The sequence below is a fragment of the Lissotriton vulgaris genome, chromosome 11, assembly GCF_964263255.1.
Source record: "Lissotriton vulgaris chromosome 11, aLisVul1.2, whole genome shotgun sequence".
NCBI lineage: Eukaryota > Metazoa > Chordata > Amphibia > Caudata > Salamandridae > Lissotriton > Lissotriton vulgaris.
The window spans coordinates 929,756,491-929,780,202 of NC_141699.1; positions in this window are offsets into that span (position 1 = coordinate 929,756,491).

Here is a 23,712-nt window from a genome sequence, read left to right on the forward strand (position 1 = left end):
TTAGTGGTGGTATGTGCTTTTAGCAAATGGGTTGAAGCCTACCCTACTAAAGAAGTCACTGCAGTTGCAACTGCCATATCCCTGGTTAAAGAATACCTGCCCCGATATTGTTTGCCCCGTGTCATCTGGTCCGACAATGGGCCTCATTTTAATGCTCAGCTAGCACAGAGCGTTTGTAAAGGATTGCAGATAAAACAGAAGTTCCATGCCGCCAGACATCCCCAGTCGGCTGGATTAGTTAAAAAATTTAATGGCACACTGAAATTAAAAATGGCTAAAATCTGTGAGAGTACTGGATTAAATTGGCCTGATGCACTCCCATTAGCACTGCTGTCTCTAAGGACAACCTCTCACACTAGAACTGGATTGTCTCCTTACGAGGTGATCTTTGGCAAACCCGCCAATGTGTGGGGAGTCCCCAGACCCCGATCCTTTAGGGATATTGATTACCCTTTGATGACAGACTACCTGTACGCCTTGACTAAAGATCTGCGTTTTCATCAACAGGTATCGGACACATTGCAGCCACTACCGGAGGGTCCGGGACATCGATTGGAACCTGGCCAGTTGGTACTGGTGAAGAACTACCAACGGAAATCGAGTTTGGAGCCCAGGTGGTCGGAGCCCTATCAGATCCTCCTGGCCACTAAAATGGCGGTGAAAGTGCATGGAAGAAAGCACTGGATCCACGTCAGTCATCTAAAACGCCTGCCGCTGCCTTTGCCGTTTGATCTACAAAACCAAGAAGGAATTCCGAGCCAGGAAGGAGAGCTGATTCAAAACTTGGTGCCTTTTTCAGACGCCCAAGAAATAGGGCAACCGAGTGAGGTGTTGCCCACAGGTGAAAGTGAGACAGCTCAATCAGTGTAGGCTGTCATTTCCGAGGCACCACAAGTTTTGAACGCATCAGATGCCTGTGCAGCAGAATTGTTTTCTGACAAGGAACAACCTGGCCGTTGTAAATATGACCTGCGGCCCCGAAAACAGCGCAGTACCCCAGTTTCCAATGGTAAGACAGAGACTTGAGTTGTGGAACATCGGATAGAATTACTGGGGTACTGAGCGAGACACTGGACTGAACCCACTGAGAGCTCGGAACATTGTGTTAAATAGCTCTGTTCAGAAAGAAAGACTGAGTTAAGGGCCGCGGTCGTACTACTGGAATATAAAGCTTGTTCTTTTTGATGAACGATAGGAGTCTGCCTGTGAGGCTCTAACAGACACAGGGAGAAGATCCCTCAGTGGAAAGAAGAACCCTCTGGTGGTGTGCATGTTTTGTGGATACAAAGATTAGTTTTTGGACTTTTAGAGAGGATCCAAGTTAGAAATTGGACTCATAGAGAGCATGTTTCCTTTTGCCCGATTTGTCATGGAGGATGAGCGATCAATTGCCCCTCGACGGTATATTGATAATACGCAATCGTTTTCCGGATGGACCACCAGAGTGAAGGTGGCATTCGTGGCTTTTATTGTTGTAATTACGGTGATTTTAATGTGTGTATTTGTGTATCTAGAATTTCAGCACCCTGTACAGAAACTTCTAGGAACTACCCCTGCCCCAGAAGAACATTTCTTTTATTGCTTACCCCCACATAAGGCTAGACACAGAGAAAGGTATGCAAAGAATGTTTTTATTGAAACGTTACATCAGACCCATAGCACTACCAACAAGACGAATTGTTGGGTCTGTGGGTTACTTCCGTCAGTAATGCATCAACATGAACTGTTCATCTCCTTGCCCTTATCCCACTTAGCTAGATGTGAAGCCAGGTTCCAAATATTGTCATTAATGTATTCTCACTATGTAGCTGAAACGAAGATATATACTGAAAAACATTATGAGGCCATCCTGAAATATATAGAGCGGCACCAAGGATTTGATGCTGAAGGGAATGGAGGAGAGGGATCCTTGGACCCAAACGCTTGTATGAATGTATACACTGAATATGAAAATGCTACCTGGTTACAAGAGGAAATGCAGGATTTTGAACTTTACAACTCCACCATGTATTTTCAGCATTTTAAGGAACGGAATGTCACTAATGACAAAGCTTTGCCAATTCCCATCATAAATAGTACTTCCCCCTTTTGTATACAGGGACGAGGTCATGTTAAGGTAGGAAACAGTAGATGTAATTACACTTACACTTTGCATACTTACAGCACCCCTCCTGTGATTAGTCCCCCTAACATATATTTTGTGTGCGGTGAAAACGCTTATACCTGGCTTTCCCGGGGGTGGGCAGGGCGGTGTTACCTCTCATTCCTCTACCCCCCAGTTTATATTGCCCCGTCTGACTATCACAAGACACATCAGTTAGTTAGACGAGAGAATGTATCTAACCGGAGTATTCGGAGTTTTAATAATGATAGTACTGATCAGACTAACACCTCCTTGCAACAGTTTGTAGATATTTCCAAAGGTCTCACTCCTTTTTGGGGACCGATTTTCAATAGCCGTAGTATAAGACGCCTGTCAAGAATAGTGGAAAATGTGGTTCAGACCACAACTGGGATTCTGACCAACATTACTGTTGAGCTTCAGGCTACGAGGCTCGTTTCGCTCCAAAACCGAATGGTTCTTGACGTCATCCTAGCAGATAGGGGTGGAGCCTGTTGCGTGATCGGCAGCTCTTGTTGTGTTTTCATTCCTGATTCGGCCCCTACCATACACTTTGCAATCCAGAAACTTTACCGGTTAGATAGTGAAGCACATGTCGACAATGGTACGTGGTCCCTTAGTGGATGGTTTTGGGGTCTTTTGTCTACCTGGGGTTGGAGGATATTAATGATACTTGCTGGAGCCTTTGGAGTCATATTTACTTGTTGCCTATGTCTCCATTGTGGCCCGGCCGGTTGTTCCTTCTGTGCGGCTAAGATAACGTCTGCCTTGACCGTCACCACGATGGCAGACCTAACTGTCTACTCCACTCGTTAGTTTGTAGCTCAGGGAAACCCAAGGTCACACCTGCCCTTCTTGTGGGATGTGCACAATTTATCAGATCCCGTTCCTGCACTCCCCGAGTTACAGGTAGAAAGGGAGGCACCTTACTGACCTGCCCCCGGAATAGCTTAGGCCCAGTTACTAGCAATCAATTGTGCCTTATATGGGTCTTCCTGCTTGCTCACTGACAAGTTGTATCTTTCCAAGTAAGGTGACATCGTACTATGTGTGAAACATATATATGCTTTGCGCTGTTTGTATGTAGTCAGTCTCCTCTGCACACCTCCGAGGGTCGCGTAGACTGAGGCTCCCCTGTCAGGGCCTGCATCTGCAGAATATATGATTGAACCTTCTCCATTGCCAAGTGACTTATTATTTATGAATGAGGTATATGGGCTATTGGTGAGTATAGTCCATTAGTATATTTTTGGTTCCTTCATGCATGTTTTTGGGAGGCTGTTTGGGGGTGTTCTCAATTTCTGGGGGTGGGTCGAGGGGTCTGGGAGCACTGCTGGGAAGGTCTAATTTTGATTGCAAGTGGTTTGAAGAAAATCTATGGTCGAAAAGGGGGGTTTGGACCAAACTGCAGAGTGCATTTTGGAGCGATTTAAACTTAGGCCTCTGGAGATTGTAACTGTTGCATTTCTGTGATGGCCTGTTTGGGGGGGTTCTATTTTTTGGGGGTTGGGTCGAGGGGTCTGGGAGTTCTCCTGGGAAGGTCTAATATTGAATGCAAGTGGTTTGGAGAAAATCCATGGTGACATTTTTTTTTGGCACTCCTGTTGTTTTTGGGGGGCTTTTAGGGGGTGTTCTCAATTTCTGGGGGTGGGTCGAGGGGTCTGGGAGCACTGCTGGGAAGGTCTAATTTTCATTGCAAGTTGTTTGAAGAAAATCCATGGTGGAAAAAGGGGGTTTGGGCATAGTTGCAGAGCGCGTTTGGCACAATTTAAAGGTAGGCCTCGCTGATGATAGCACTCTTGCATGTTTTTTGCGGGGCTGTTTGGGGGTGTTCTCCATTTCTGGGGGTGGGTCGAGGGGTCTGGGAGCACTGTTGGGAAGGTCTAATTTTGATTGCAAGTGGTGGTTTGAAGAAAATCCATGGTGGAAAAGGGGGGTTTGGGCCTAGCTGCAGAGTGCGTTTTGGACCGATTTAAACTTAGGCCTCTGGAGATTCTAAGTGTTGCATTTCTGTGATGGCCTGTTTGGGGGGGGTTCTACATTTTTGGGGCTGGGTCGAGGGGTCTAGGAGCACTGCTGGAAAGGTCTAATATTTAATGCAAGTGGTTTGGAGAAAGTCCATGGTGGAAAAGGGGGGTTTGGGCCTAGTTGCAGAGTGCGTTTGGCACGATTTAAAGGTAGGCCTCGCTGAGGATAGCACTCATGCGTGATGGGATATAAATACGATGAATACATGTTATTGGCCTAATATATACAATATAACCCTGTAACCGCACGTTAGCCTAGCCTTATTCACATTGTATTATTGTAGTGAAGAGCAATTCACTGTAGTGCTGCTTAAACCTATTGGTATGACCGGAGCCATCTTGTTTCGTTTCTCTGTCTCAAGTACTGTTTCCCTGAAATCACGTGATTAGGCTTTCTGCATGAAACCACGATGGCAGACCTAGCTGTCTACTCCACTCGTTAGTTTGTAGCTCAGGGAAACCCAAGGTCACACCTGTCCTTCTTTTGGGATGCGCACATTCTAGCAGATCCCGTTCCTGCACTCCCCGAGCTACAGATAGAAAGGGAGGCACCTTGCTGACCTGACCCCCGGAATAGCTTAGGCCCAGTTACTAGCAATCAATTGTGCCTCATATGGGTCTTCCTGCTGGCTCACTGACAAGTTGTATCCTTCCAAGTAAGGTGACATCGTACTATGTGTGAAACGTATATATGCTTTGCGCTGTTTGTATGTAGTCAGTCTCCTCTGCGCACCTCCGAGGGTCGCGTAGACTGAGGCTCCCCTGTCAGGGCCTGTATCTGCAGAATAAATGATTGAACCTTCTCCATTGCCGACTGACTTATTATTTATGAATGAGGTATATGGGCTTTTGGTGAGTATAGTCCATTAGTATAATTTTTAGTTCCATCATGCGTGTTTTTGGGGGGCTGTTTGGGGGTTTTCTCAATTTCTGGGGGTGGGTCAAGGGGTCTGGGAGCTCTGCTGGGAAGGTTTAATTTTCATTGCAAGTGGTGTGAAGAAAATCCATGGTGGAAAAGGGGGGTTTGGGCGTAGTTGCAGAGCGCGTTTGGCACGATTTAAAGGTAGGCCTCGCTGATGATAGCACTCCTGCGTGTTTTTTGCGGGGCTGTTTGGGGGTGTTCTCCATTTCTGGGGGTGGGTGGAGGGGTCTGGGAGCACTGTTGGGAAGGTCTAATTTTGATTGCAAGTGGTGGTTTGAAGAAAATCCATGGTGGAAAAGGGGGGTTTGGGCCTAGCTGCAGAGTGCGTTTTGGAGCGATTTAAACTTAGGCCTCTGGAGATTCTAAGTGTTGCATTTCTGTGATGGCCTGTTTGGGGGGGTTCTAAATTTTTGGGGCTGGGTAGAGGGGTCTGGGAACACTGCATGGACGGTCTAATACTGAATGTAAGTAGTTTGGAGAAAATCCATGGTGAAAAAGTTTTGTATTTTTGGCACTGTTGCGTGTTTTTGGGGGGCTGTTTGGGGGTGTTCTCTATTTCTGGGGGTGGGTCGAGGGGTCTGGGAGCACTGCTGGGAAGGTCTAATTTTCATTGCAAGTAGTTTGAAGAAAATCCATGGTGGAAAAGGGGGTTTGGGCCTAGTTGCAGAGCGCATTTGGGACGATTTAAAGGTTGGCCTCGCTGAGGATAGCACTCCTGCGTGTTTTTGGGGGGCTGTTTGGGGGTGTTCTCCATTTCTGGAGGTGGGTCGAGGGATCTGGGAGCACTGCTGGGAAGGTCTAATTTTGATTGCAAGTGGTTTGAAGAAAATCCATGGTGGAAAAGGGGGGTTTGGGCCTAGATGCAGAGTGTGTTTTGGAGCGATTTAAACTTAGGCCTCTGGAGATTCTAAGTGTTGCATTTCTGTGATGGCCTGTTCGGGGGGGTTCTACATTTTTGGGGCTGGGTCGAGGGGTCTGGGAGCACTGCTGGGAAGGTCTAATATTGAATGCAAGTGGTTTGGAGAAAATCCATGGTGAAAAGGTTTTTTTTTGGCACTCCTGCGTGTTTTTGGTTGGCTGTTTGGGGGTGTTCTCAATTTCTGGGGGGGGATTGAGGGGTCTGGGAGCACTGCTGGGAAGGTCTAATTTTCATTGCAAGTCGTTTAAAGAAAATCCGTGGTGGAAAAGGAGGGTTTGGGCGTAGTTGCAGGGAGCGTTTGGCACGATTTGAAGGTAGGCCTCACTGAGGATAGCACTCCTGCATGTTTTTTGCGGGGCTGTTTGGGGGTGTTCTCCATTTCTGGGGGTGGGTCGAGGGGTCTGGGGGCACTGTTGGGAAGGTCTAATTTTGATTACAAGTGGTGGTTTGAAGAAAATCCATGGTGGAAAAGGGGGGTTTGGGCCTAGCTGCAGAGTGCGTTTTGGACCGATTTAAACTTAGGCCTCAGGAGATTCTAAGTGTTGCATTTCTGTGATGGCCTGTTTGGGGGGGTTCTACATTTTTGGGGCTGGGTCGAGGGGTCTAGGAGCACTGCTGGGAAGGTCTAATATTTAATGCAAGTGGTTTGGAGAAAATCCATGGTGGAAAAGGGGGGTTTGGGCCTAGTTGCAGAGTGCGTTTGGCACGATTTAAAGGTAGGCCTCGCGGAGGATAGCACTCCTGCGTGATGGGATATAAATACGATGAATACATGTTATTGGCCTAATATATACAATATAACCCTGTAACCGCACGTTAGCCTAGTCTTATTCACATTGTATTATTGTAGTGAAGAACAATTCACTGTAGTGCTGCTTAAACCTATTGGTATGACCGGAGCCATCTTGTTTCGTTTCTCTGTCTCAAGTACTGTTTCCCTGAAATCACGTGATTAGGCTTTCTGCATGAAACCACGATGGCAGACCTAGCTGTCTACTCCACTCGTTAGTTTGTAGCTCAGGGAAACCCAAGGTCACACCTGTCCTTCTTTTGGGATGCGCACATTCTAGCAGATCCCGTTCCTGCACTCCCCGAGCTACAGATAGAAAGGGAGGCACCTTGCTGACCTGACCCCCGGAATAGCTTAGGCCCAGTTACTAGCAATCAATTGTGCCTCATATGGGTCTTCCTGCTGGCTCACTGACAAGTTGTATCTTTCCAAGTAAGGTGACATTGTACTATGTGTGAACGTATATATGCTTTGCGCTGTTTGTATGTAGTCAGTCTCCTCTGCGCACCTCCGAGGGTCGCGTAGACTGAGGCTCCCCTGTCAGGGCCTGTATCTGCAGAATAAATGATTGAACCTTCTCCATTGCCGACTGACTTATTATTTATGAATGAAGTATATGGGCTATTGGTGAGTATAGTCCATTAGTATAAATTTTTGGTTCCTTCATGCGTGTTTTTGGGGGGCTGTTTGGGGGTTTTCTCAATTTCTGGGGGTGGGTCAAGGGGTCTGGGAGCTCTGCTGGGAAGGTCTAATTTTCATTGCAAGTGGTGTGAAGAAAATCCATGGTGGAAAAGGGGGGTTTGGGCGTAGTTGCAGAACGCTTTTGGCACGATTTAAAGGTAGGCCTCGCTGATGATAGCACTCCTGCATGTTTTTTGCGGGGCTGTTTGGGGGTGTTCTCCATTTCTGGGGGGGGGTCGAGGGGTCTGGGAGCACTGTTGGGAAGGTCTAATTTTGATTGCAAGTGGTGGTTTGAAGAAAATCCATGGTGGAAAAGGGGGGTTTGGGCCTAGCTGCAGAGTGCGTTTAGGAGCGATTTAAACTTAGGCCTCTGGAGATTCTAAGTGTTGCATTTCTGTGATGGCCTGTTTGGGGGGGTTCTACATTTTTGGGGCTGGGTCGAGGGGTCTGGGAGCACTGCTGGGAAGGTCTAATATTGAATGCAAGTGGTTTGGAGAAAATCCATGGTGAAAAATGTTTTTTTTTTGGCACTCCTGCGTGTTTTGGGTGGCTGGTTGGGGGTGTTCTCAATTTCTGGGGGTGGGTTGAGGGGTCTGGGAGCACTGCTGGGAAGGTCTAATTTTCATTGCAAGTCATTTGAAAAAAATCCGTGGTGGAAAAGGAGGGTTTGGGCGTAGTTGCAGGGAGCGTTTGGCACGATTTAAAGGTAGGCCTCGCTGAGGATAGCACTCCTGCATGTTTTTTGCGGGGCTGTTTGGGGGTGTTCTCCATTTCTGGGGGTGGGTCGAGGGGTCTGGGAGCACTGTTGGGAATGTCTAATTTTGATTGCAAGTGGTGGTTTGAAGAAAATCCATGGTGGAAAAGGGGGGTTTGGGCCTAGGTGCAGAGTGCGTTTTGGACCGATTTAAACTTAGGCCTCTGGAGATTCTAAGTGTTGCATTTCTGTGATGGCCTGTTTGGGGGCGTTCTAAATTTTTGGGGCTGGGTCGAGGGGTCTGGGAGCACTGCTTGGAAGGTCTAATATTGAATGCAAGTGGTTTGGAGAACATCCATGGTGAAAAGGTTTTTTTTGTTTTTGGCACTCCTGGGTGTTTTGGGGGGCTGTTTGGGGTTGTTCTTTATTTCTGGGGGTGGGTCGAGGGGTCTGGGAGCACTGCTAGTAAGGTCTAATTTTCATTGCAAATGGTCTGAAGAAAATCCATGGTGGAAAAGGTGGGTTTGGGCCTAGTTGCAGAGCGCGTTTGGCACGATTTAAAGGTAGGCCTCGCTGATGATAGCACTCCTGCGTGTTTTTTGCGGGGCTGTTTGGGGGTGTTCTCCATTTCTGGGGGTGGGTCGAGGGGTCTGGGAGCACTGTTGGGAAGGTCTAATTTTGATTGCAAGTGGTGGTTTGAAGAAAATCCATGGTGGAAAAGGGGGGTTTGGGCCTAGCTGCAGAGTGCGTTTTGGAGCGATTTAAACTTAGGCCTCTGGAGATTCTAAGTGTTGCATTTCTGTGATGGCCTGTTTGGGGGCGTTCGAAATTTTTGGGGCTGGGTCGAGGGGTCTGGGAGCACTGCTTGGAAGGTCTCATTTTGTTCAAAAATAGCAGTTTGCACCTAACATGAGGGGAAAGATCCTAAAAATTCGCCCTTACTTACTAATTACTATCCTTGAAATGGAGACTCAGAGTACGCACTTTCGAAATGAAGCTTGTATGTAATACTGTTGACTCTGAAACTGAAAGTATTGTTTTTGAACTACACAACGTATCTTATATTTGTTTCGCCGTGGTATTAATATCACTTCCTGTTTTTCCATCAATAAATACAGGACGGCTTTTACCCTGTGCGATTGGAAAAACGTCGATTAACTCAGGCTTACCATTAGCGATTCGCAATTCTGCATCCGCCAGGCAGGCAGTGGACAGTGTGTCTGGTCACCAAGAATGATCGATGGAGCGTCAGATGGAATGGAGGAGTACCGCGAATAGGAGGAATGGTAGGATGCACGCAACTTCCCAAATTCAACAGGACAACTACAGCATACAGTTATGGTATCCTCTACACTTATACTTATCTTTTAAATAATGTTACTGTTGTGAACTTCTATGAGTGTGACTCTGTGCTCTCTGCTTCAAATTCATCCCTCCAGCCATTGTATAGGTTTTTGTTTGCTATTTTTAAAACTAGTTTCATGTACTAAGTGTTGTTTATTCTCTCTGGGGGCAGATAGGCAAGTGAAATTACTGCAGCCCTGTACTGTCACATTGTTTTTTCATAGTTAGTAAGTTGTAGAAAGTACTACTTAGTTTAAGTAACCTAACCATCCATTTAGCAATCAACTTCATGCATGCAGTAGTGCATGCACTTCCTTTATGTCCCTTAAAAGATTTATGGATATCTTCATATCCAAAGATCTATTTATGTTCATTTGTTGTTTGTCCATGCTGTTTTTCTTTCCTCTCTCCACAAAACTTTCCCCAAAAACCCCATTCCCATCCAATTTTCAAACCCTAACCCCCGGGCTGTGTGGTTTTCATTGAGGTGTGACTAAATGACAACAATAATTCCACACACTTGCTGGGGAGGATAAGGTCAAAGCAACAGAAAATTGAATTCAAGGCTGGTGAAGGAATCTGAGGATATATTCTTACTCAGCTTCTCACACACCCATGACTATTTGCAAATCAAATCTGATTTTCATGTCTGCCATCAACTGAATTGATCATCAAGAACATCCTCCTCCTACACGTGGCGAATGATTACGCTGCTGTGTCCTTCACCTTCAGTACTATTTCTTGTGGAAGCCAAAGCCAAACTCCATGCAACTAGTACTTATACCTCATATTAAATACTTTAGCATTTGTTATGCTAAATTATGGCACTGTTCTTGTGTACTGTGCTATCTACCGTACTGTTCTAATGCTCCGCTCAGGCCACTCAAGGTTTCAATTTCTTTTCTTTCATATGGTGCTACTGCCACTGTGTACCAACACTTCTACCACCACAACGATGCCATTTCATCCAACCAGGATTGCCAACCTTAATCGCCATTTGCCATGCAGCCAACCCTGTGCCTAACCCTATTCTCCAACACGAATCACAGGTAATATAAGCGTTTGGGGGAGGGCGAATGATGGAGTAGGAGGAGAGAGGAGAGACTGACGGTAGTAGTAGGACAATTGAATTCACTAACTCTGTGAGTGGCACTTACTTTTGTAAACATTTGGGTGATTTCTTAGACAATTTGAATCAAGCAGCCAGTTAAGTTTCAGGAAAACAAACGTACAGTTACACCCCGCCTCCCCCGCAAAACAGTAAACATGCGTATGCTATGTTTAAGTTGAAAGTAAATAATTATTTTTATCCCTAACAAAAATAAACTATCCTGCAAGACCCGACCCATTCCCCCCCTAACCCCAAAGAATGTCAGTGAAATAAAAAGTCACCAAAGTCCAAAAATCCCAACTCCAAATTCCCACCCCCCCTCAGAAGTCTTTAAAAAAGGGGCAAGGGACAGTCTCTCCTCCTCTACTGCCACCGGCAGTGTCCTTTGGCCAGGTGGTCCTGTTGATCCCTGCGGAGGTTCTTCTTGAGCAGGGTTTTCACTCTCTCCATCTCCTGCTCAAGGTTGGACACCCTGAGGGTTAGGCGGTGGATGCGTGCCTTGCACCTGCTGTGGGGGGAAGCTGATTTTTTGGCTGGTTGGTGGTGCCGGGTGGCTGCGGTACCACGGCTCCGTACCACTGGAGGCTTGCGCTGACTGGCTGACCCAGGGTGCGCGGAGGAGGATGCAGCTGTCGGGACAATCGCCTCCAGCTTCCTTTGCCGGGCCCGTCTAGCCAGCTCCGTCCATGTTGGTTTGGAAGGAGCATCTATATGAAGAAAGAAAAACATACTGTAACCAATGCTCTTTAAAATTAACACAAAATAATTCAGCAGAAAGTTGTGCCACAGTAGCACTAGCAACTTGCAAGCACAGTACATAACATTTGTGGCCTGTATCTGTCTAACCTCCCACTTCATCGGCCTCTGCTCTAAAATTAGTGGGAGTTTCAGGAATCAATTCTACTAGCACTATATGGACTCACTACATTATACTCAGACAGTACACCAGTCTTCCTATTCTTCTTCTCTCTTGTTTAGCGAATTGGTACGTAAACTTACGGAAGCCGGCATAATGTCAGCACAGTCAACTTGCAACAGAGAAAAACAGACGCAAACCATGATGACACAGACTTGCGTTACTGTACCATTCTAGTACATGCAGGTGGTGAAGCTCTTACTTTTCTATTAGGGGTGGCACTGGCCATACTCTGTTACTGTGATTGTGATTGTGATTGTGAGAAGCGTTTATATAGCGCATGGCTACCCGGAGGCATCCCAGCGCTTGATTAATTTAACTTTCACCCTGCAGTGCCAATGACTACTAGAAAAGGAAAATGAAGAAGATAAATAATATGATTATCTATCCCTTCACAGGATATTTGCTTACATATGGCATGCTTTGTTTTTTATTGAGTGAACACTGATAAGCCACACATGAATGACGGAGTTGTAATAAAATTATTAACAGAGGTAGTGAGTGGCCCCCAAGGGCAGGATATATGCTGTGGTTGCAAACTACTGTTACTAGTCATGGTAGTATTCTGATAAATTACATCTTCTTTTCCTCGCCTTTGCTAGACTGGAACGGATGTGCGGGTGCGGTTTTAAATGCTCTTCAAAGTAACACTTGGCTTCTCGATAAAACTTTCACAACTGAGTTGGAGTCAAATTTAGAGGAGGCCATTGGTTACTCGTCAACTCCTGCCGCTAATGCTATTGCTCATGCGAAGTTAAGGGTGAATGTCTTCTACCTGGTTGACAAAAACTTACTTCTAAATTTTGAAGTCTTCTTAAAAGTAAAGTGTACTTGTACTGTATAAATATACACCCGTGCAGAGAGCACACTCTGCAGTCTGCAATCTCAATAAGTAAGGAATATAATAGCTTACCACTGCCCGCCACTACCGTGGCATCCCCCACAGCAGTTCCTGATGGCTGTTCCACCGCCTCCGCCCCAGGAGTGCCCACCTCCGCGCTGGCCCCGGCAATGTTGGATGGCTGTTCCGATGTTCCCGCCTAGAAAATACATTTCATATTCTTAGATGCCATATGCACCACTCCTTATTTTTTCTAGGAATGAAATTTTTTTACTAGTACTACATAAACAAATTTAATAATTTTTGACTCTCTAGTCTCGAAACTACAAATTTGCCTTTCTTCAGGGAAGGCTTTTTTTTATTTATGCTTAGCCGTAACATGTCTTGCTACACTTTTTGGCACAACTGATGAATGCTTGCTTTTTAAAATGCACCATTTTTCTCATAACAGACAGAAGCTTACCTTCTAAGAACAAGAGCAAGATCAGATCATCATCACTCGGAGTCAGCAACGATTCATCTCCACAAAGAAGACTTGAAGTTCCAACCAGATGAGGGCTCTCCCACAATTAATGTGTGAAATCAGCCACTTTTCAGTTTTGAATCCTTCACCGTTTATCTTATATGATGAAGTTGATTTTAGTAAATGTTTTTACTTTTAATAACGCTTTAAAACGTACATAGACTCTGTGGTTTTTGGTCATGAGTGAGTGAGCGAAAGGGTTTGCAATTTGCAAGCATGAGTCCGTGGCTCAAAGAGGTCGGGACTCTGACTCCGTAGTCTTATGTCCTGGGTTGTATAATCATTGGGGATCAATCATCACTGCATTCAGGAGCTAAAATAATTTCTGTTTGTGCAGAATAGTCCCTGCAACAGTAGTAGTAATGGATTGTCCTCCTATCCAATCAAAAAGTAAACTAGTATCTTATTCTTGGTGGCCATTGACATTTAATTATTGGGAATTGTCAAAGCATGCATAAACATTTAGAAGACTTCAATAGACAGTAAGGACAACCCGGAGGACTGCACTCAGTGCATAGAGCTATTGCTGAATAGAATAGGAGTTTTGTTTAACACCTTTTGCCAACTGTGTAAGCTTAGTTAGCTACATAGGCAGACTAATAATAATCTAGAAGTACCAAAGGGAGTCATACTAGAGGCTGGATAAGAATTTAGAAATAGTCTACAAGAAGATCAAAGACGATTTAGGAAAAAATAGAATGAGGAACGTTTGGAAAAAATACTGGTGCTGTAAAAAATAAAAAAGTATAATTATTAATATCAACAGGAAAACTTACTGGGGCCAGCAGAGGAGCCCTCGCCGGACCGATCCTGGCCTTCCTGCTGTTGTCCCTGCTCCGCAGGCGCCGCTACCTCCTCCTGTGTCCCCTTGCCCCTGGGGGAAGCTGATGTACAACATGAAAGAAAGACACAAACATGGATGATTGTTGTCAACCACATCAAGCATTTAAAAAAACAATAACAAATTATTTCTGGGAAATAGTCAACAATTGCACTAAATTTATTGACCTATCTGATGTGGTCTAATAGGATATTGCTGGATTCGCGGACCGTCTACTTGGAAAGTTATGTTACTCACTAAACCAACTACAAAAAGGTTCTACTAGGACTGGCAGGAAGCACTCCGCAGCACGCGAAGTGACAGACACAGTCTGTCATGATCACCACCACTATCTCTTCTTAGTGGCAGGAGTACAAAGGAAGGACTGGACTTGAGTCTCTAATGTCTAGCATTACGCAGTTCTGTAAAGTACACTGAAACATAATCATCACCCTGGCCAAATGAACACAAAATTGAAAACAAGTAAGCATAGTAGCACCGCCAGTGAGCAGGCCAGCACCTGCAATCACAGAAGCTTTTGAAACATAATTCACCTGCAATGTAATCGGCAGCATTCTTGCAATTCGGAAAAAACAAACATTTTCAATATGATAACATAGAGCAGGAGAAAACAGAGTAGTGATTAAATAGCTACTACTACTCACCAAGCCCAGGGATCTCGACGCCTAGCAGGTCGAGCAGGTTGTGTTCCCGGTCCAGGACATCGGACCACCTGTGCGTCGCCTGGCTCTAGGTGCGCCTGACCCCAGATTCACGATACATGGCCCGACACACCTTCCCCCATAGCTGGCGACGCTCCCGGAGCCCGTACCAGGCACCGAGCCTGCCGCCTGCAGCAACGGTTTTGGGGAGGTGACGCTGAACGAAGAACATCAGTGCGGTCACCTCCACCGCGCTGAAAATCTCCTGGGCTATAACTGCTTCCCCCCTTAAGCGCCCGGGTACGGGGTGCGGGCCCCTTCCCCTTGCTCTTCCCGGCTCCCTTTGCCATGGTCCTGGACAGCTGCAAAGAAAAATATAGGAAAGAGTAGGGAAAAAGTATAGAAAAGAAAATAGTTTAAAAAAGTAGCTTTAAAAGTAACCAAAAGTAGAAAAAAATATATATATATATGTAGAAAAAGAGAGGGATAGATAATGAGTAAAAAAGTTCAAAGAAACAAAGGATTGCAAAGATTAGGAGAGGATTGGAAAAGCATGCCCAAAACCAAGCAATGAATGAAAAACAAGATGGCCGCGCCCATTGAGGACCGGGTGGGTAAGTTTGCACAATATTTCCCCCGCGAGCACGCAAACACGCACGCGTAAACACGTAATCACGTCCCCTCACAACGGGAGCATGCAAATAGCGACCGGAAACGGAAATGCGCAACGCGAACAAGATGGCTGCGCCCATGTACGACCGCATGACTCACTTCGCGGTCGATGCACTGCAAGCGGCCCGCGAACACGCAAAAAGCCCCACGAACATGCAAAAAAAAGAAAATTTGCAAATTCGCATTAATTCGCGGATTTTGCGGATCGTGAATTTGCTTTCGTGCGAATTTGCGTACCGCAAATTCACGCATTTCGCCAACAATTAACCAAGATAATATTTTGTTCCGCCCTTAAACCTACAGTGGTGTTGTTAGATAACTAGTGAAGTACTTTATTTTTAAGCTGGCTAAAATCCTCATTAATACCCGTGGGAGTGGTGGCACGTTCCCCAGGACCACTACATAAGGGGGAAGATGAATAACTGGTAAGCGCTGTGATTCCTCCACTGAGTGCTCCTGCGTACCCGCATGCCTACCACCAATAAATTGGGAATCCAGCCCATGCTGGTTATCTGTCTTTCACTCATTGTGTCTACCTCCCCCCGAGCTGCATAATTCGTCAGAAACTGGGTACTTGCTGTTCCCTGTTGGTAATCTGTGAATATGTAGATAAACCTGGATCAATTACATTACTGAGTCCTAAATTATCACTAGGCATACCTGAGATTGCAAGTTGATCAGACCGATTACGCACTGCTAAGCATTTCTCGATCATTGTTAACCTCTCAAGGATGGGACCCAGCTTGGTGTCCAACAAGCTAGTCATTATAGCTTGGAAGGCTTCTAATACCACCCAATGACCTATATTCGTAGCCACCGGCGCAGATGCCATGGGCTTAGTGGCTAGGTTAGATTTAGGTTTCTTGGTTTTGCCCCCAATAGTTTGGAGTTTCCTTTTAGTGCCCACACCGGGCCTAGGAGTCCCCTTTGCAGGCAATTGAGAACTCTCACTACTAGGAGCTAGATGTGTATCCACATGTTTTTTTGTAAAGTTACCATCTTTCCCCTGCAAAGAGGGAAGGACACTGCTCTCTGTTTTCTATTATGATGACAGGAGAAAGAGGCCTGTGTGTAGCCTTAAAAGGGGCTTCTGGCAAAGAAAGTAACCCATCATTGGCCTGAGAGCCATCACGCGACCCACAACAGATGGATAAACTCAGGGGTTCAGTGTTAGTCTCCACCAGGGGTACAGTAGGGCCGACAGATGTTGTATACAGGCTGTTAGATAGCGACCTAAAAAGGCATCTGTTCGCTAGCTCAATGTCCTTGTCAATTACAGCTGCCGCCCTCAGCAGAAAAGACTCCATAGTCGTAATAGTAGGATTAGAGCTAGCCTTTGCCCCTGCAGAGGCAGTTTGTAACTTCCGCCTCCCCATAACTTTTTAGAACTGATGTGAAGCCAATGCAGTGTCACAAATAAATACGTGCAGGATAAACAGATGTGTAACCCAGGTTTGAGGATGCTCGTAGTATTAGTCCAGCGTTTCTACCACAGTCACCACCAAGAGTCTGTATGAGTTTATATGAGGATTACTCTGGCCAAAATGGTATGCTGAACAGCCGAAATAGTCAAGCCTACCTCCTTCAATGACCACAAGTTCTGATTGTCTGAGTGGCCAGGGCAGTAGGTACTGAGAATCAGCGAAGGGATACAGCCATGAGGGATGGCCCAGCACAGCCTCTTCCAGTCACTGATGGGTGCAGATGGGCCCGCCCTTGGCCTGGGCTTTGCTTCTGCAGCAGCGTAATAATAAAAAAATGCAAAAAAGCGCTTCCTCGCACTACAAACTGTAATTCACCTCAGTGTTCAGGCTGCATGTGGCCAATGAGCAAAATGATGGTAATCAATCAATCAATCATGACATTTGTATAGTGCGCTACTCACCCAGAAGGGTCTCAAGGCGCTTGGGGAAGGGGTCCGCTACTGCTCGAACAGCCAGGTCTTCAGTTGCTTCCTGAAGGAGAGGTGGTCCTGGGTCAGCCGAAGGTGGATGGGGAGGGAGTTCCATGTCTTGGCCGCCAGGTAGGAGAAGGATCTGCCTCCGGCGGTGGCTCTTTGGATGCGTGGTACAGTGGCGAGGGCGAGGCTTGCAGACCGTAGCAGGCGGGTGGGTGTGTGGAAGGTCATACGGTCATTGAGGTACTTGGGGCCCAGGTCGTGGAGAGACTTGTGTGCATGGGTGAGGAGCCTGAACGTGATCCTCTTGCTGATGGGGAGCCAGGGCAGGTCCCTCAGGTGGCCGGAGATGTGGTTGCGTCGGGGGATGTCCAGGATGAGTCGGGCGGAGGCGTTCTGGATGCGTTGGAGTCTTTTCTGTAGCTTGACTGTGGTTCCGGCGTAGAGGGTGTTTCCGTAGTCCAGTCGGCTGGTGAAGAGGGCCTGGGTGACTGTCTTCCTGGTTTCGGTCGGGATCCATCGGAAGATCTTGCGGAGCATGCGGAGGGTGTGAAAGCATGAAGAGGAGACGGCGTTGACTTGTCTGGTCATCGAGAGGGAGGAGTCCAGGATGAAGCCCAGGTTGCGTGCGTGGTCTGTAGGCTTGGGGGTGGTGCCTGGGGCTGGGGGCCACCAGGAGTCGTCCCAGGCGGAGGGGGATGGTCCCAGGATGAGGACTTCCGTCTTGTCTGAGTTCATGTCAGCGCATGCTTGAGCTGTATTCAAACAAGTCCAAGGCAGGGGGCGAGCAATAATGGCAGCTCGTCCTCACGCTGCGCGCCAAGAGTTCAGGCAGGAAGCGGGAGGCAATGGCAGGAAGAGAGCGGATCACAGAGGCAGCGCGTCCGTGCGCTAAACGCCTATAGTTCAAGCAGGGAGCAGAAAGCAATGGCAGTGCAACCTCACGCTGCACACCACACGCCCTTATAGACCTTATAGAACTTGCTGCCTGGCATAAAACCATTGATTTCTTGGTAGAAAATCGAGAATGTTTCAAGTTGATTTCTTGTCATTTTATTTTTTCTTATGTTGACACCTGGAAAATCTGGCATTGATAGAGTGTACCTGGACCTAGGTTGAATACCAGTGAGACATGCAAACGTATTGTCTAAAAGTGAGTTCATAATTTGGGATGGGGCTACCCTCACCAACTTTATAAACACCCTGGTTAGGCTAAAACACAATTCTTGGAAAATGTATACTAAAATCCAAACAGTTGTGGCACAAGCAGCAAACATTTCCTCAGAGAAATGTGTGTATTATATTCAAGCAGAACCAACTATTGTAAAGTAAAATCCAGAGACAAATAAGAGAATTGGAGAAAAATGTAAGAAAATAAGACATCAAAAAGAACAAATATGGATAAGTGATACCAAAGATATGAATGTTCAATGATTTAACATAAAAAAAATCTTGAAAAAGTAAAGAGACGAACTAAAGTATCAGTTAATGGCTGACCAAGATAAAGAGATGATTAAACAGGTTATAGCAGATAAAATGTTTACCTTCAGACTTTGTCTACTTTGTCCAATGGGGCATGGTCCAAGGCTGCCTCTGGACAAAAGCCTATCAAGTTGGGCACTCCATAATCAAGCTCCAACTATGGGGCAGATTATGATTGCGGATAATCCGCATCCTCCAGGCCGGCGGAAGCCACCGCCGGCCCGGAGGATGCAGATTATCCACTGCGGACTGGAAAAAGACCCCAGCCAGATTAGGATGGCTGGGGGATCTATTTTCCGTCCGCCGCTTTTCCGCTGCAGTCGCCTTCCGACCGCGGCGGAAAAGCTCTAACATGGCTGGCGGTGTCTATCAGACACCGCCAATCATATTAGGATAGCTGCGGTCATATGCCTTTCCACAGCGGCATTTCCGCCGTGGAAAGGCATACAGTGTTGTCTTTGGAGGCCCGTTGCGGGCCCCAAGGGGTGAAGGGGGGTGGGGGGCGCACATGGGGGGTACCTATGGTACCCTCCTGCCTTTGCGTGCACGAAGCGGCAGGCTTCATGCATGAAATGGTAAACATGCATTTTTTAAACATTGCGACGTCTGCTGCTTCAAACAGCACCCGCCGCAATGTTAAAAATACAGGGTGGCGGTCACCTCCTAATTAGCACGGAGGGACCGCCGCTGCCCCTGTGGATGGTCCCTCCTCCACTGGGGTCCGTCCGCCATCTGAATAGGCCCCTAAATTCGTAGCTGTTAACACCCAAAAAATTCTTAGTGGGACAAAACTACATTTTGTATCCACTGCGATTACTTTGGTACATCGGGTAGATTTGCTACCTTGCCCAAGTGAAAGGTTTTACCTCTGGATGTAGTCACATTTTTGGTTCCTAAAATGAACTAGTGTGGGCAATGCTGGAAGCTGCATGCAAAGGTAAACATGCATTTTGTTTAACATTGCGGTGTGTGCTGCTTCAAGCAGCACCCGCCGCAATGTTAAAAATACAGGGTGGCGGTCACATCCTAATTAGCACGGAGGGACCGCCGCTGCCCCTGTGAACGGTCCCTCCTCCTCTGGGGTGGCGGACGGACGCAGGTCCGTCCTCCATCCTAATAGGCCCCTAAATTTGTAGCTGTTAACACCCAAAAAATTCTTAGTGGGACAAAACTGCATTTTGTATCCACCACGTTTACTTTGGTGCATCGGGTAGATTTGCCACCTTGCCCAAGTGAAAGGTTTTACCTTTGGATGTATTCACATTTTTGGTTCCTAAAATGAACTAGTGTGGGCAAGGCTGGAAGCTGTAAACATGCAGGTTTCTATGAGGCTGGTTATATTTGCAGTGAGGACCCACTGAACCAAATTTCAGCATGAGAGAGTGAATGGTGAAATTAGACACTGCATTCACACATGGCTTTTAACTTGCATTGACTTACTGTGACCTGACTGGGCAAGTTTCATAAACCAATTAGAGACCAAATATCCATTACCAGAGCACGCACAGTGTGGCAATGGTTGGCAGTGTCACAGTGCTAGAGTACTGATATCACCAAAAATGGGACTCAGAAAAAGGTGAAAAAAACTTTAGTACTCATAGAAGAGGACTTTGCCACACAGACCCTATGTTGAATGATGAGCAATATATTAGCTACATTTGAAGCAATAGGCCATAAATGAGGAAATGAAAAAGGAAAAATACTGAGCTCTAGAGATTATTAGTGATTTTGTAACCTTAGTAAGAAAAGAAAGCTATGTTAGCACCCTTTATCAAAGGTTTATAATCTGCAAATCAATCAGAATGCACACTTTGTCGGTCAGAGCTACTAATGCAGGTTGACAAGGAGTGCACATCCTGGCTGCCAACTCCTTGCGGTTCTGGCAGGCACTACTTCATTATCTTTTCCCTCTACTCTCAGTCTTGAATTATGTTTCCTGGTACTTATATTTGGACCAGCTGGTGATAGACGAGTGAAACCTACATTAGGTGCATTGTTGGGAAATTTGTAAAATTCTGAAAATGTTGCATTAAGGAATTTAGCATAATGTGTTGCTCACAGGAGAGACTGTTTCCAGGAGAAAATATCTCGCCAAGAAAAAATATCTGCTTAAACCAGCCCCCTGAAGATATTTGTTCAAGAGGTATGGCCTAACATGAAAAATTCAAGGTATGCTGGCAAACTACATTTTGTGTATTTTACTTAATGTCCCACAAATCTTATGAAGTTTCAGGAAATGTAATTGAAAATAAATTTGAAATTTTACGGACGCCTAGCTTTACAGCCAATTAATTGAAGAAATGTATCGAAAAATGTTCGAAAATCTTTTTTGGTTGCATTGTAATGTATGGGCAGTTATTGGCAAAGTCGTTGTCTTTAAGTATTCAGCCTTACTAAATCAGTCAATGAGTAAACACTGAACAAGATTAAATTCAGTTCTATACAAATGGAAATTAAACCCAGTCAAGACACACTGTGTTCATTGATTGATTGCTTACATTGTATGCATTTGCACCCACCTAATACTTTGTGTAAATAAAATCAACACATTTCTATTAGAATAGCTAAACAAATTGTGCTTTGATGGTTGCGTTATGATGAAAAACTATGTAGTCTTTCAGAAGAAATATAGTGAAATGATAGTAAAAAGGGGGATTCCTTGTGCTGCAGTATATCAAGTTGCAAAGAAAACAAATACAATATGTCACAGTGCACCTGATACACATCGCAAGCATGACACCATCTTAATGGAGTTTAAAGTATTTAACCGAAGGAGTCCCATTTCTTTAAGTTAACTGTACTCCACTGCTTTGGGGAACTTTCCAGCCTCTTGGGAATACTCGAGGCCTGCTGTTCTGTGTTTGCTCTGTCCAACTAAGACGTCTTACCACAACTTTAGCAGCTGGATCCAATCACGGACTTACCCTCCGGCATTAGGTTAAGTTCTAAGCAGGCAGAACTGTTGTCAGAAGACTAAAAGGTCTTCTGCTCCATATGTATGGACATTGATGCAGTGAAATGAATGCCAAGGATAGCAGAACTGACATCACACACCCTTAGGCCCCTCATAACCTCACATATTTTGCTGCTTGCCCCACCCACCCTTCGGCCATCATCAACCTCCTATTTTCTGGCGAGGCTCTATGGAATGGGCAAGGGATGGGAAGAGCAGAAAGAAAACAGTGTCCTTCGAATCCTCTTATGTTGCTCTTACATTCAATGCATTCTTGAGTTCTAAAAGCAGGTGTTCCAATGACGTTCCCAAGGTTACCAAAGGGCAAAGAAGAGACAGCCCTGCAGCTTCCCCTAGCAAGCCCTAATGACTATAATCTCAGAACGGATGGGGTAACTGGTAAGTATGTTGTTAACTTTTTTCGTGTGACACATGAAAACTCAAGCATTGTGGAAATATTTTCTCTCACAAACGTTTGTAATTCTTGTTAATTTTGCAATTCCTACTGGCAACTCTCAAAGTTTTCCACACGCGTATTTTCACATTAAAATCAGGACTCTTTTGCATTTGATCTGTTTCGAGAGAAAGAAAATTGTCAAAATCCCTCTATTTTCAGTTGCAATAAGAAAACAAGATTTTATTTCAACTTGCAACCATCAGGAAATATTGTGTGAACATAGTATTTCTGTGTAAAGAAGTCAGAAAGAGCGGGAAATTACACAAACTACAGGTTATCCACTAATTTTGATGTAGGCAAGACTTTTTCGTTAAATAAAAACTGTGTACATTCCTAGCATTCAACCGAATGGTCAAACAAATAAAAGTAATATTTGATTTGCTATCAAAGAGTTGTTTATTAATTTGCCAAATTAAAAAAATGGGGCAAAGATTAGAGAAAACATTCATTGTGAGCATAAGTATCGTCGGTTGGAGATAAATCTAAAACTGATGAGTGCAAAGGTCCGAGCAAACCATCTCCTTACAGCTGTAACAACAATGTTGAAAAAATAAAGCAAAGCAGCTGACACCGAATGTCTTCTGTGGCATGCTTGGCACGGACACGGGATTACATCTCGTTCTGACAAAGAATATAACTTTGGAATAGAGCCCTTGCAAACGTTTATGTAAACTGATCTCACCTTATTCTTGGTTTCATGAGAGCTTACTCGGATTTAAAAGCGAACCAATGCTACAATTGTCTATCTGTCTTCATATCGCTTTTTCATGTAGGAAATTCGTGAGCAGTCGGAAAAATGCAGCAGAAAATCGTGTTCAAAGTATCTCTGGCAGAAGGATGATAATCTGTTAAAAGTGGCTTAAGCAGGTATGGTATCAGTAACAACGTGCCTTAACTATGTTAACTCTTCACACGCTTTTTGTTTTCACAATATTTTTTTGGTTTATGGACTAAAACAGAGCAGTTTAAAAGGCCCTGATTACATGTTGGTGTTATATTCTGACCCATGCGTAAACCCCTGGGGGCTTATTTACAAGGCCCTTGCGCCACTTTTGCATCGTTTTTAACATGCGAAAAGTGACGCAAAAGTGGCGCAAGGGGCTTGTAAATCTGCCCCCTGGGATTTATGAGATGCCTTATATACCTCAACCTTCATTTAATTTCAGCAGGTCAGACCTTCCGAAATTCATTGTGGGAGGAAGCAGTGCTTAATTTGACCCGGTGGTTGTCTTGAGGGGCCCTGCCACTTATTTTTTAGGACAGGCACTTATTTTTCCTCATCAGATATTTCCCGAGAGCAAGAGAGGGAAATACACGCAGAACGGATAGATGAAGAAGAGAAGCACAGAACATCTGTCACCAAGGGAGAAATCAAAAACCTCTAAGAGTGAGATAACAGAGAGGGAGTGTCTGGCAGCGACTTAAAAGAGGCCTGAGGTGGATTCAGGACTAGACATCCTAGGTATTTGGCATGCTGATATTTTATATACTGGCCGCAGGTGTCTGAGCAGCTCTTTGGGTACCTGCCCTTATTATTATACAAATAAAGAACTGGGGAAAAGCATACCATATTTACAGTATCATGCTGATGTTGGTGCATTAAACCACCAAACCTACATGTTATTCCCCACCAATTCATAATAGGAGTTATCCAATATTTTAAAGAAAAGTAAAGGGATTTACAAAACCTTGGTCAATGGGGGAACTAGACTAATCAATAAGGGATTTTGTGCATGCAAATACTACTTTGGTCAATAGTAAAAACATTGAATCCAGTTTCACTGTTCTTGTGTGGTACATGTTTGATGACATAGGTGACTAAAAGTTATTGATGAAAATAATAAACATTTAAACCATTATTAATTACTCCTTTTTTGAC